Source organism: Melospiza melodia, unplaced genomic scaffold (genome assembly GCF_035770615.1).
Source record: "Melospiza melodia melodia isolate bMelMel2 unplaced genomic scaffold, bMelMel2.pri scaffold_54, whole genome shotgun sequence".
Classification (NCBI taxonomy): Eukaryota; Metazoa; Chordata; class Aves; order Passeriformes; family Passerellidae; genus Melospiza; species Melospiza melodia.
The window spans coordinates 1,612,415-1,625,813 of record NW_026948798.1 but is presented as its reverse complement, the minus strand read 5'-3'; the positions used below and the strand labels follow the sequence as shown (position 1 = coordinate 1,625,813).

At 51.9% G+C, this 13,399-nt stretch overlaps 1 long non-coding RNA gene across 1 annotated transcript in view; it reads right to left on the bottom strand.

Annotated features, from left to right (window-relative positions):
• The window catches only part of LOC134413858 (uncharacterized), a 28,967-nt gene extending 26,972 nt beyond the window's left edge, over positions 1-1,995 (bottom strand). The window contains exon 1 of the long non-coding RNA XR_010026600.1: positions 1,893-1,995. This is a non-coding gene — a long non-coding RNA (uncharacterized LOC134413858). The remainder of the gene's footprint in view (positions 1-1,892) is intronic.
• Between the last annotated feature and the right edge of the window lie 11,404 nt (positions 1,996-13,399).

Here is a 13,399-nt window from a genome sequence, read left to right as displayed (position 1 = left end):
ATTAGGGTTGCATAACATTGTAAGACCCCATTTTCCCTTGCCTAAAAATATGTCAAACTTTTAACTTTTTCAGCTGAAATTTTCCACACGAGTGGAATGCCTCAAGGCTTGTTGGTTGGTTTGGGGTTTGGTGAGTTTTTTTGGGTTTTGTTGGGTTGTTTTTTTTTTTTCTTATAATAAAGTGCATTTTCTTAAATGCACTTATTTCAGGCTAGGAGAAGATTTCAGCTAAAATAGTTCAGCTGTTTCCAAAATAGGACACGGGAAAAAAACACACCGAGCTGCCCACATGATACAAATGTGAGGATCCTCTTCTCCACCCTCTTCCAGTGTTCTCCAAGGCTTTTAAAACAATGAGGCAGGGATTTAATCACCACCTCCATGGCAAGTGCAGCACGAGGCTGGCAGAGGTGTGGGAGAGCAGCCAGCACGAGCGGCTCGATGTTACACCAAGGGAAGAGCAGCAGGGAAAAAAATCCTTGCTGTGAGGGAAACCTTGGTGTTCAATGGAAAGCCTCCCTAGGGAGCTGGTGGGAGTCACAAAAAACTCTGGAGAGAGCACAGAAATGACCTGTACTCTCACACCAGGCACTGACTCTGGATCTGGGCTGTTCTGGTTCCAGCAGGAACAGATGAACTGGTCCAGGCTCATCATCCCCACAGCTCAGTGCCTGCTGAAGGGAATATTTTCAGCTTCTGAGATCACCAATTCAGTCACCACTGAGGAATTTGAGTTAACCACCCTACAGGGAATGATTAGTCCTAATTGTTGGCAATTAAGATGGAGTTGCAGCTCACTTCATGAAGTGTTTGGTTCTTAATCCTTAGGATGTTTTCACAGGGAAATATGTAAGTAAATTCAGAGGTTAACTGGGAAATTCTGGGACACATTCTGCCTTCAGTTCTTCCACTCTTTGGGAAAAAATGCATGCACATTTTCTGTCAGAGTTTGGATGCTCTGCATATAAATATCCGTTTCCAGCCTAGAAGAGTCTTTCTGAGCAACAGAAATGTCAACCTGAGCAAAACACGCAGAGTAGCAACAACAGTGTGGATGTGGCACTTGGGGACGTGGGCTGGTGGTGGCCTTGGCAGCACTGGGTTAAAGGCTGTACTCAATCATCACAAAGGTCTCTCCCAACCTACACAATTGCACAATTCCATGATTGTGGTAGCACACAAGGAAGGCTGACAAACCTATAGAATGTTTTTATTTCAGCTGTGGAAAGCGACTGCGATTTCAGAAATGCACAAGGAACCAGATCTTAACTCCTGCTTTTGCTGAGTGCATCAGGGGCTTGGAATTGTTTAAATTATAACAAATGGTTAAAGCTCAGGAACAATCACAGCCATAAAAGCCCAGGTTCTGCAGATGAAAATCAATGTTAACATTTTCTGAGCCATGACTCAACAGGACTAAAAAAGAGTGAGTGGAGCAGTTATTACTTAACTGATTTCCACAGCTCTGTGATTATCCAAGAGGGAGTTAGTGATACAGGCTATTGTAAATTTACCACCAGGCCTCCCAGTGCTGGATCTGTTCAAACACATAATGGAGACAGCTGATGTTTACCAGCTCTGCTCAGGAAAAGTGTGGGGTTTAAACGCTCAGTAAGGATAAAATGATGTGACTTGGCTCATTTAAGTGCTGCTGTCACTGCCTGGCCACAGCTGCTTTGCAATACCCCATTTTCATTAGCATTTCTAGCAAAAATGGGCAGCACACACAAGCGATTCTTCATTTACACAGAAATCAGCAGAACCCTTTCTGGTTTGTTTTCATAATTCAAGCAGGAGAAAGACATTTCCTAAAGAATAATGGGCATTTCCTTAAAGGCAAAAAGCATCTGTGTTTTATCAGTCTGAAGTCAAGCGGAGCAGCCAAAACTTACAGGCACTCTCTGTCCCAGGCTGGAGCAGGAGAGGAGCACAGAGCCCAGCAGCAGCAGCAGGCTGACCCTGGAGATGCTGGAGAGGAGCCTGGCCCAAGGAGACATTGCCACCAGCCTGAAATGCAAAGCAAAACAAACCCAACAGTATTTTTTTTTTCCATTTTTGCAGGTTTCAGGACTCTTTACACAACACTTTGCCACACAGCGTGGGATCAGGGGTGTGACATGGCAGGAGGCACAACACCTCGAGGTGTGAGCACAGGGACTCGTGGGGCTCACTGCTAATGGGGTTTGTGACAGGAAATGCCAAGAACTCATACTGACCCCACAGGGGATGATATCTCTCCTGGAAAATATGAGGAGACCTGCAAGACTTGTTTAAATCTCTGTGTCAGTGCCATGGATGACAACTGGAGGGAAAAATAAAAAGCCGTGCAATCCCGTGAAGGCTTTTTATGCCTGTGCCTCATTTTAAGCACTGAAGTAGCTGCGTTAATTCAAATTAAACAAAACGACCAGCTGTCCAAGGAGCAGGGGTTCATCTAATCCATATGTAGGTTTTTCTTGAGGAAAACAACATTTTGCAGAGGTCAGCAAGGTTTACTCAGTGGTTCCTACAGCACAAGGCTTTCCCTGCTGCTCAGAGCAGAGGCTCAGCCCAGCCATGGGGCCAGGAGCTGGCTCTGACCATGCTCAGGTGTTCCAGGGAGCAGAGCCATGGCACAGACCCACTCTGATGGGGCACAGAGCCACCCTGATGGGGCACAGACCCACTCTGATGGGGCACAGAGCCACCCTGATGGAGCACAGAGCCACCCTGATGGAGGACAGCCACCCTGATGGGTATAGACTCACCCTGATGGGTACAGAGCCACCCTGATGGGGCACAGAGTCACCCTGATGGGTACAGAGCCACCCTGATGGGTACAGAGCCACCCTGATGGGGCACAGAGCCACCCTGATGGGGCACAGACCCACTCTGATGGGGCACAGAGCCACCCTGATGGAGCACAGAGCCACCCTGATGGGTACAGAGCCACCCTGATGGAGCACAGAGCCATCCTGATGGGTACAGAGCCACCCTGATGGGTACAGAGCCACCCTGATGGGGCACAGAGCACATCACGGGGAAATGAAGGCTGCTGCTGTGGCTGCTGTGGGTGCCAGTGCCCGGGCACAGAGCAGTTGTGCCCACCCTGCGTGTGAGCACACACACGTGTGCCCCCAGTGCCTCACATGAGGCTCGGGATCCACCTGCAGCCTTCAGCTCTCTGCTGGGCTAGGGAGTGCAGCAGCCTGCCAGCACACAGGCTGCACAAGTATTTCCTTTGATTTGCTCTAAATTTACACGCTGCTAAATTAAACTAAATGAGGTCTTTGGAAAGAAGATAGGACTGATTAGTTCCATTCAAACACTCCTTCATTACCCATCCCTCCATCAAGTCTGCTCCTACTCCTATCCAGGTTTTAAAGAAGTTCCTCCCCTACACACAGTCTGAAATATCTTGCTTTGCTTCATCAGGGTGGCACATCAGATAGCAGAGCTCTCCCTCACTGAAGCAACCACTTTGTGTCCCACAAAGCAGAAAACCTGCTCACAGCAGCACCCACCACCAGCTCCCGGCACCAAAGAGCCTCTGCCCCCAGAAGCCTTCAGGGACGTGGAGGGAAGCCTCCTCTCCTTCCACCCTTTCACTGGTACCTTGTCCCTACACTCCACTTTGGTATTTCTTCCTCTCCCTGCTTGGTTTTTGCCAGAAAAGGAAGAGGAAACCAGGAGAGGGACAGAGCAGAGGTAACAGTGCACCTGATGTACTTCTGCAGCCTCCAAAAACTCCTGAGCCAGGGTCTTCCTGAGCAGCAGCCTCTTCCTTTGAGCTACCTCAACCACATCAACTGGATTTTTCTCATTAATTGGTTTTGGAACAGATCTGGATTTCTGACACCCACAGCATCCCCGAGCAATGAGCATCCCCCTGCTTAACTCACACAGTTCAGGAAAGCATCACCTCCCAGTTCCTACTTCAGTGTCTCCTCTTTCCTAAAGGGTCAAAGAATCACCTCAAGGGCCCACAAGCCCTTATTAAACCACAGCTGGAGTAAAAGAAAAGCTCCCTGTTTTCATAAGCCAACCTGTGGCCAGAGCCTCCAGCTCTCTCCTGGGACATGGCCAAGCAAGTCCAGGCTACAGCCAACACCCAGGCTCCTGAGCTGGCACGCCCAGAGCACAATGCACAGCCTCAAACTCCCTCTGCTCCCAGATCGTGATCCTTGTGCCCTTCTGGACAGTCCCATGGTCCTGACCTCAGTCCAGTGTGACCACAACACACAATTAATTCCCTCTCACCTCAGAACAAACTAAAGCTTTTTACACAGGAACAGGTTTCTTGGTTTGATTGAGGTTTTTTTCAGTTATAAAACAAGCAGCAAAACTGGAATAATGAAAAATAGATGTATCCCTCAAACTTTATCTGCAAGCCTGGAAATAAAAAAAAAAAAAAAAAAAAAAAAGAGAGAGAAATTCAACAAAGCAGTGGCTGAAAGCAAACGCACACTCCCAATAAAAACAGAGCTCACGTGTACCGAGGAGGCTGCTAGCAAATGACAGCACAGCCTCTTCCAAGCCTCCAGCCTCCTCCCTGCCTGGCAGATGACATCTGCACAACAATTAGCACTTTGCTTCAGTCCCAGGTAGGCAGGAGGAGCCGACATGTGCAACAGGGGCTCTGGAGCTCCTGGAGAGGAGCTTCTGCACAGGCTGACATCTCCTTACAGACAGACACACACAGAGAGCAGGAGAGGATTTCCACACAGAATGTTCTGTGGACACAATGAGAGCAGGAGAGGATTTCCACACAGAATGTTCTATAGATACAGTGGATTTCCAGAAACAACTGTCACAGCCTGTGAAGCAGAAAGGGTGGTCGTGGTGACCCCACCTGCACACGGAATGTTTGCTTGGATTTGAGGGCATCTTTGGGGATCCAGCACATACAGGAGCCAGGCAGCAGCAAAACTGCACTAGGAAGGTCACAAATTCCCCTTGTGCAGAGTGGAGGGGCTGTTTTTTTCTCAATAATCCTTTTTGTCAAACAAAATCAGGCACTAGGGAAAGAGCAAAGGGTCAGACTCTGAGAAGTCTCCTCTGCTGGCAGTAACCCTCCTGTCAGAGATGGGGATGTTGCTGGCTGGGAGGTTCTGCTCCACAGCTCCAGAAATCCTGGTCTGCACCAACAGCAGCAGAAACAGCCCAGAGCTGTGCTCCCCATTAGCAGGGACATTCCAGTGAGGGCAGAGCTGTGCACAGGGGGCTGCACAGCCCCGGGAATGCAGCTCCCACAGCCACAGGTGACAGCCCCAAGGCAGCCAGTGAGAGGAGCACATGTCATTGATGCCTCCTGCTGCTGGCAGCACTGCCCTCACAGCCCAGCACAGAGCCCACACTGCCCGTCCTGTGCCACTCCAACAAATCCTCCCGGAGCCTCATCTGAGCCCTGACATGCTGCTCCAGAAGAGCACACAGACAGCCCAGAGCCCCTCAGCCCCAACATCAGCCTCTGGCTTTGCAGCCAGCTGGAAGCAGAATTCCAGAATCACTGAGCTTGCAAGAGACTGCCAGGACCATTGAGTCCAAGTTGTGCCTGATCCCCACCTCGTCCCCTGCCCAGAGCACTCAGTGCCACCTCCAGCCCTTCCTGGGCACCTCCAGGGATGGGAACTCCAAACCCCCCTGGGCAGCCCCTCCCAATCCCTGAGCCCCCTTTCCATGGGGAAATTCCTGCTGTGCCCACCCTGAGCCTGTAGGCAATTTCCTCTTGTCTTGTCCCTCATTCCCTGGGAGCAGAGCCTGACTCCAACCTGGCTCCTCCCTCCTGGAGAAGGTTCCCCTGAGCCTCCTTTTCTCCAGGCTGAGCCCCTTTCCCAGCTGCTCCTCACAGTTCCATACACTGCTGGGACTCTCCAGCCCCTTCCCAGCTCTGTTCCCTTCCCTGGACATGCTCCAGCCCCTCCATGTTTTTCCTGCCATGAGAGCTCAGAACTGGACACAAGACTGGAGGTCCCTCAGCAGTGCCAGCACAGGGGACAGGCACTGTCCTGCTCCTGCTGCCACCCCAGTGCTGATACAAAAACACCAATTATCTCCAAGAATAAGCAATACCAATAAGCTAATCCTTGTTTTCACCTAGGGATGACCTGAGGGAGCAGGATTGGTATTACAGCCTTACAAACTGTCTGCAGGTTAACTCAGGGCAGGTTTCTGTCCAGCCAGCCTCACTGAGATGGCAAGGGGAGCACCAGCAGCACACTGTGCCATCCAGCACAAAGCACCAACAGAGCTCCCTCAGTGAGAGCAGGGCAGGGATGGGAACCCCCAGGCACCTCCAGCTGAAGCAGGGCACAGAGCCCTGGCGGCACTCACAGCCTCTGAGGCTGAAGGAGAAGTTTCCTGGGCAACAGCAGCTCAGGGAATGAGCTCCAGCCAGCCGTGCACGGGGGCTGTGGGACTGGAGAGGCTCTCAGGACACAGAGTGCACTCACAGCGAGCTGAGATCCCCTTCACACACAATGTCCTTCCAACGGTGGCATCCAGGGCTGAGCCCCTGTGACAGGCTGAGTGATGTGCAGTGCCACAGACAAAGAGAAGGAAATGCAGCTGACCTGACCTGCAATTTCCCTCCTCTGAGCAAGAGGGTCCCCAGGTCTGTGAGGAGCACTCATGTTTGCTGGTGTGCTACAGACACCTTGGGAGCACTCTGTGGCCAGCTGTCCCTCCTGCTTGCCAACCGCACAGCTACAGCAGCAGGAGAAAGAGGAGGCTTGGAGCTGAAATTCAGCCTATGCCTAGGACAGGAAACAGCTGGACGGCAAAGAGAGGATTATTGGGAGGCCACAGAGGATTACTGGGAGGCCACATTCTAATGCCCTTCCCCAGCCACTAGCTGGGTGTGCACAACCCTGTGCTTTCACACAGGACAACCTGCACACACCATCACCCGAGGCCAATGCCCAGGATGATCCCAGCAGCTCTGCTCCTCCAGGCATCCTGTCCTCAGGAAAGCACCCCTGTGCCTGCAGTGGGTGTCCCAGCCCCACTCCAGTGAGAGCCCCCAGCCCTGCCAGAGGGTCCCACCTGGGCACAAAGCCCCAGCCAGGCAGGGCAGCCCAGGGAGCAGCAGTTGTTTTCCAGCCCCCTCACACCTCCAGGATCCCAGTGGAGAGGGTGTAGCTGCCACACAGACCATTCCATTCATGTCACCTATGAAATGGCTTTAAAAAAACATTTATTCTTCTTGCCTGCTCCTCATCATTTACTCCTACTAGGACTCTGCTCTGGCATGTTAAAAACACTCCTACACAAAGGGAAAAGTTGTGGGAACACCTTCTTGCTGCCTACAGAGAACCCACACAGCAAGGAAGCCACACTTTGAGGCTGGTAGGAATAAACTGGGCTGGCTGGGCCCAGCCTGAGCAGGGGCAGCAGGTCCTGCTCCAAACTTGAACCAGCCCACAGGAGGGAATTGTAACACGGGCACAGGGTGGCAGGGGCAGGATAACCATGGCACAAACACATGTTTACAGAGCTTGGCATCTACTGAGCACTCATGCAACCTTTGTAACCGCTGCTAACAAATAATAACAATAAATATTAATAACCCCTCCAGGCTACCTGTGCAGCCATCAGCTCACATCAGCCCCTCGAGCAGCAGCTTGGCCATGGCACCACCCAACACAGCTCCGACAGCCCTGCCAGGTGCCAGGAGCAGGACTGGGATGTGTCCAGCAGCAGGAGACAGCCCAGCTGTGCCTGGGCACGGTGGGGGCAGCTCCTGGCACCAGCAGCTTCACCAGCACTGCCACAGCTCCCCCAAGAGCAAGGGAGGGGTTGTTGTGTGTTGGATAAAGCCAGAACCGCCCCTTCTACGCGGCCACAGCAACCCTGACCCTGCTGTTTATACAGCTCGCACAGTTTAACACTAAGCATCGTTTAGTCTATCATTTAAATTGACTTCATTCATTCATTCAGCAAGCTGCATTCACACAAAACGCTGCTCTCCAGAGGGCAGGAGCACAGCTTTGAGCTGGGGTGGTGTGAAGGCTGAGCAAGGCTGCCCTCACCCTCGTTAGCGGCCGTGGCACAGGGGCCACGCTCATTAGTGCTGCTGGCAGAAGGGGCCACGCTCCACCGGGGCTCAGCGCGACCCCAATTCCTTGAGCTGCCTCCCCCAGACCCTCCATGCCAGAGACAGACTGCTGAGTCCAGCATGGGGAATCTTCTCTGCCAGCATGGAGTGTGCAGAAGCAGAGCGTGCCTTGGAGATCAGAGGCTGAATTTATCATTTATTATTTATAAGCAGTGCATCTCTCTGAATTTCTGGCAGCTGCTCTCGCAGGGCTCTGCTCTGCCTGCACACCACATGACACTGACTCCTCAGAGCTCTGGGGTTGGCAGGGACCTCTGGGCCCACACCACAGCACTGGTGCTGATTTGCTCCAATTTAGGACTTCAGGACTTGCCTGGAGATGAGAGTGCACAGGGACCTTCAGGACAAACATCTTTCTAAAAGCTGTCACACTGCCTGACCTCCACCACATGAAACAGCTTTTCCCTTCCTCTTCACCTCCCCATCACCCCGAATCCCAGCCAAAACACCTCTCATCCTACCCATACCTATTCCCTTCTCCCACTCCTTGCTGCAATTTCCCATGCACAGCACAGACAATAAGTGATGTTTTCTCCTCCCCTCAGATCTATCCTTTCCACCAGTTCCTATTTGCAAGGTGACACGTTGCCTCACACTATCCCAGGAGTCTCCCAGCATTCCGTGTGTTTTTATCCCCTCTGCTTTCCCAAGCTTGGAGAATCTAACAGGAAAGAAAGCACATGCTGCACTAACAAGGTCCCAGAGAATCCCGATGTCCCACTGCAGCTGGGCCCACGAATTGCCAAAGATTTAACTGGCTTGTTCCCAGCCTCTCTGGAAACAGCTTTTTGTATTTTCCAAGTTCCTGCTGTTCACCCATGGTTCTCATAAGAAATAACAACCTCCTTCCCCTGTCAGATGACAGCTTCCCTATAAAGAAACTCAATTAAGAGGTTAAGAAACCATGAAAAAAAAAATTCCTGCTCAGTGTTACAGAAATTCAGCGGCAATGGATCCAGCACACGACTCCCACAGCAGCAGCCACACCACACTGCCTGCCCAGCACAACCATCCCTGCCCCTGGCTGAATCTCAGTCAGGAGCCCCAGCTCAGCCTGCAGGTTTCCTTCCCAAGGGGAGTGCCAAGCCAAGGAACCCCTGCCAGTCCCTGCACAGCACTGGCACAGAGCTGCCCCAACAGTGGGCACGCAAAGGACTCCTCCAGCTGCCCTATTGATCTGCCAGGAGCCACGAGCTGTGAGCTTCATGAAAAATGCATTTTCTCACCTCTCCACAGAGCGCCAGTCGGTGGTGACAGCTCTGACTCCCTGTGACAAGCCAGGGGACCGGGAGCAGCAGGGAGCAGGATGGCACACGGGCAGCAAACGTGGGGCTCACCTGCTGCATGCCCTGGGTATGTGCACAGGAATAACATGGCATAGCAGCTTGCGGACTGAGCTCATGGAATGCCTGGCTGGATGTCCAGCCCTGGCTTGGCTCCCACATGCTTCCAGTTTTGTGGCAAACTCCCAGATGAAAAGGCAGAGGCCACTGGGATCCACCTCATGGGTCAAACCCAGTCAGGAGCTGCCAGACTGGCAGCAAAACCTGGGATAAAGCCCTAACAAGCCAATCTCAAACCCACCCCTGAAGGGGAGGAAGGAGCTCTCTGGGGATGAACACAACCTGCTGCCACACAGGCTCCCTCAGGACCAGTCCTGGCTTTGTCCCCAGTCCCTGCATCAGTCTGGACACATCAGTGCCCACGCTGGGGCTCAGCTGCTCCATTCCAACACTGACACCACGGTTACAAACACTGAGGTCAGCAGCAGTAGCTCCCTGTGCTTGGATCAAAGGCTTGTTGCAAGTTTGCTTTTTTTCCATCCCTGCACTGGGCCTTTCTCAGTGGTTGCAGAGGATGCCTTTGTTCAGCAATTAAATAAGCCCTGGGATGGGAATGAGCATGAAGGGAGAGCTGAGAGATTGCCAGTCCCACCATCCAGAAGTGACTTTGTGGTCATTGCCGTTCCTCTATCCAGGCATTTCCCACCAAGACTGAAAAGCAATTCTTGCTCCCCAACCATCAAAACTTCCCCAGGACAAAGCCAAAGCAGAACAGCCAGCCACTGCAGGCAGCATTCCTTCAACAGGGTTTTTCCTAAGGAAATTTAAATTAAAACAAGCCCCAAGGCCTGCAAATGCAGAAGCAAATGCACAGACACAGAAAGCAGAAAGAGAACATAATTCCTTCCCTCTCATGTTGTTCATCTGCCACCCCTGCTTTGGGGAATGGTTTGTTGCCTTTTAGAGCTATTTTAGATGTTACTTGCAGCAACGTGTGGAGAAAACAGTTGAAATGTGATGGTGCAGCATTCTTTTTAATTAAACAATCCCTCAGGCACCACGGAATGGCTCCAGTCAAGCCCAGGACACTGCAGGTCTGCCTCCTCCAGCACAGCAGAAGGTCTCCCAGGCCCCTCTGGAGGTCTGCTATCAGATGGCCCAGATCTTCTGCAGGCTTTGTCCTTCCTGCTGCCATCCTGGCTTTTTGCCCTGTCAGCCTCTGCTAAGCAGAGCTTTGATCCTCCAAGCAACTCCTGGTTCAGGGACCTTCTTTCCTTCTGCTGCCCAAACACGAAGGACATGCAGCTGGAGCTCCCCGTCACCTCACCTTCAGATGGGAAGGCTTTGATGTGGTACAGAGTGCCTGGATCTGAGATTCCTCAGGTCTCTTCAAACAGCAGCAGAGCCACAGCTTGTGATCTGTGCAAAAGAGCATTTTCCTTGGGAATGGAAGTCACGCCAGCGTTCATCTCCACCTTGTCATGGCAGAACAAGCTGCATCGGTGCTTCAAAGAGCTTCTCAGCCTTAAATCCTTATAAAACGTTGACTAAGTGGAGAACCTGTCTCTGAACATCTCATGAATCCCCGCAGAGGTTATGAAACAGCTTTCCTGTGACTGCCTGCAGTGCCATGGGACCCTGCACGTGCCACTGGAACCGCAGCACCAAGGGCTCCCCTCACAAGGAACGCTCTGCTGCCCCAGGAGATCTGCATTCACGGCTTGTGGAGAGAGAACTAAAGAGCCAGTAAAGCTCCCAGGTCCCTCCTGGGCTCCATGACCAGGGTCCCTGCTCCTCAGAGCCGTGGGGTTCACTCAGCAGAACTTCAGCTCCATCCCCATTGCCCCTCAGCCACAGCACTCCTAAATCTGCTCTGAGGAAGAACAGAGACGTGTTCTGAGTGGGTTTCCTCCCCAATTTTCTCTTCTAAGGGACAATTACTCTGTTTGCAACCTCAGTACCTTCCAGTGAAAGCACCGTTTCTCATCTGGAGCTCAGACCAACAGCAGGAGATCCAGACACTCAAAAGGAAAATCCTTTTGGTGAGACACCCTATGAAGAGCCATTTCATGGACTGGCATATCTCAGTATTGAGCAGCACTGCTCCACAGAGGGTTCTTCCTTTGACAATCCTGGCTGTCACTGTACGCTGGCTCTGCAAACACCCAAGCAGCAGCCAAAGGACACAGGGACTTTCACTCCCATGTCTTGGTGTTTGCTGTGAGGTGATTGGCAAAGCCAAGAGCTCGAAATCTGCTGTCAGAGCGAGCAGCAGGCTGTTCCCTCACACACCCTCAGCTCTGATCCAAGAGGCACCTGCAGCACCTTTCTCCCTGCTGTGAGACACCAGAACATCCTGAGCAGCTGCCTGTGCATCCTGGTGGTGCCATGGCAGGTGGGACATGGCACATCCACCACAGGATTGCCACACCACGTCTGTACATGTCTGAGCTTCTCCCACGATAACTGCAGCCCTCAGCTGTCCCCTCCTGCACACAGGTTTCCTACCCAGCCGTTCTGCAGAGCTCCTCCATCAGCTGCCATCTAAATGAAGCTGCTCTGTGAATCCAGGCTGTTTCAGTGACAGCCTCCACAGTGACTTCCAGTGACCACACACGTCACACGTCAAGACAAGTTTTAGCACTGACCCCAATGAGGGAGTGAGAAATCTCCACGCACCCAGAGGCAGGCAGGGGCAGTTCCTCATATGTCCAGGGGAACAGCAGTGGGAACAGGCCACATGTTTTCTGAGGCAAGGACCCTGACAAATGGCACATTTATTGTGCTATTCAGGAAGAAACAATAACTACAGTGGCCTCCAGTCTCCAGCTCTTTTAAGTCTGTACTTAAAGAAAGAGCAAAAAAAGACCAAAGCAAACAAGGCTTCCACAAAACCCTCTGAACAGGCTTTTAGCTGCTGGACAAAAGCATGGCAGCAGGAACTGCTCTGCATTGTCCCATCTCGTTCCTGTTTCGTAACAGCTCCGGCACTGCAGGCAAAGCACAGCAGCAGCAAAGCCCTGCTTGGGCACCCCAAGGCACTAACAGCACTCAGCAACATCGGGCAAAAACCACAGGAACACAGCAAATGCAGCCCAGCATCCTTCCTAAAGGAAAAATAGTGGTGAAAGGGCATTGGGAGTGATGTAACAGGGCTGGCACATGGAGCAGCTGGGGAAGGAGACTCTGACAAGGCTCTGTGGGGCCAGCCTGTCGAAGGCAAGGCAAGCACAGCACTCAAGCACCAGCCCAGTGCTCTGCTACCCCCACAGCAAAGCCTCTGTAGGGATCAACAACTCTCAGCCACTCACCTGCACACCCCCAATGCTCTCCATCAGGAGACTCTGGCTTTGTGCTTCCCAGGCTGTGGCAAAGCCACCCCTAATGGTTAAGAGCAGCACAAGCAGCTTGCAGAGAGGATGGAGATTGCTGAGGCTCTGCAGCTTCCGAGGGTGGGAGCAATCCTCGAGTGCCACGATCATCAGGCTGTGGGAGCACGCCAGGAGCAGGGCAGACAGAGGCTGAACACGAGCAGGCTTCACACTCCCAGGTACTGCAGGAAACGTGCTCATCCTCAGCTCACCAGCACTCTTTGAGCACAGCCAGAATGAGGTCTGAACATTAAAAACACACCAGAGTGCTGCTCCCAGTCTGCTGGAGGAAATAAAGGGAGGGGGATGTCTGATGGGGGGAGAGGGCGCAGCACAGGCACCTCTGGAAGAGCCCTGCCTCTGCAGTTCAAGGTTAAACACCTCCTTTGCACTCATCTCTGAATCTGCCTCTCTTTAAAGCTGCACCAGGTAATTAGAATCATTATAACTATTATTAGACCATAATATTATTATAGCATTTTTGCTACACTTGACATCTCTTGGCTGATAGATTTAACTGGTACATAAGAAATAACTGTGCAGAGATTTCTTGAAAATGAGCACCAACACGGAAGACATTAAAGCATTCTGCATTCAAAAAGTTAATTTTATGGAAGGATACTTGAAATAAAAATTCTAAAACTAGGTTA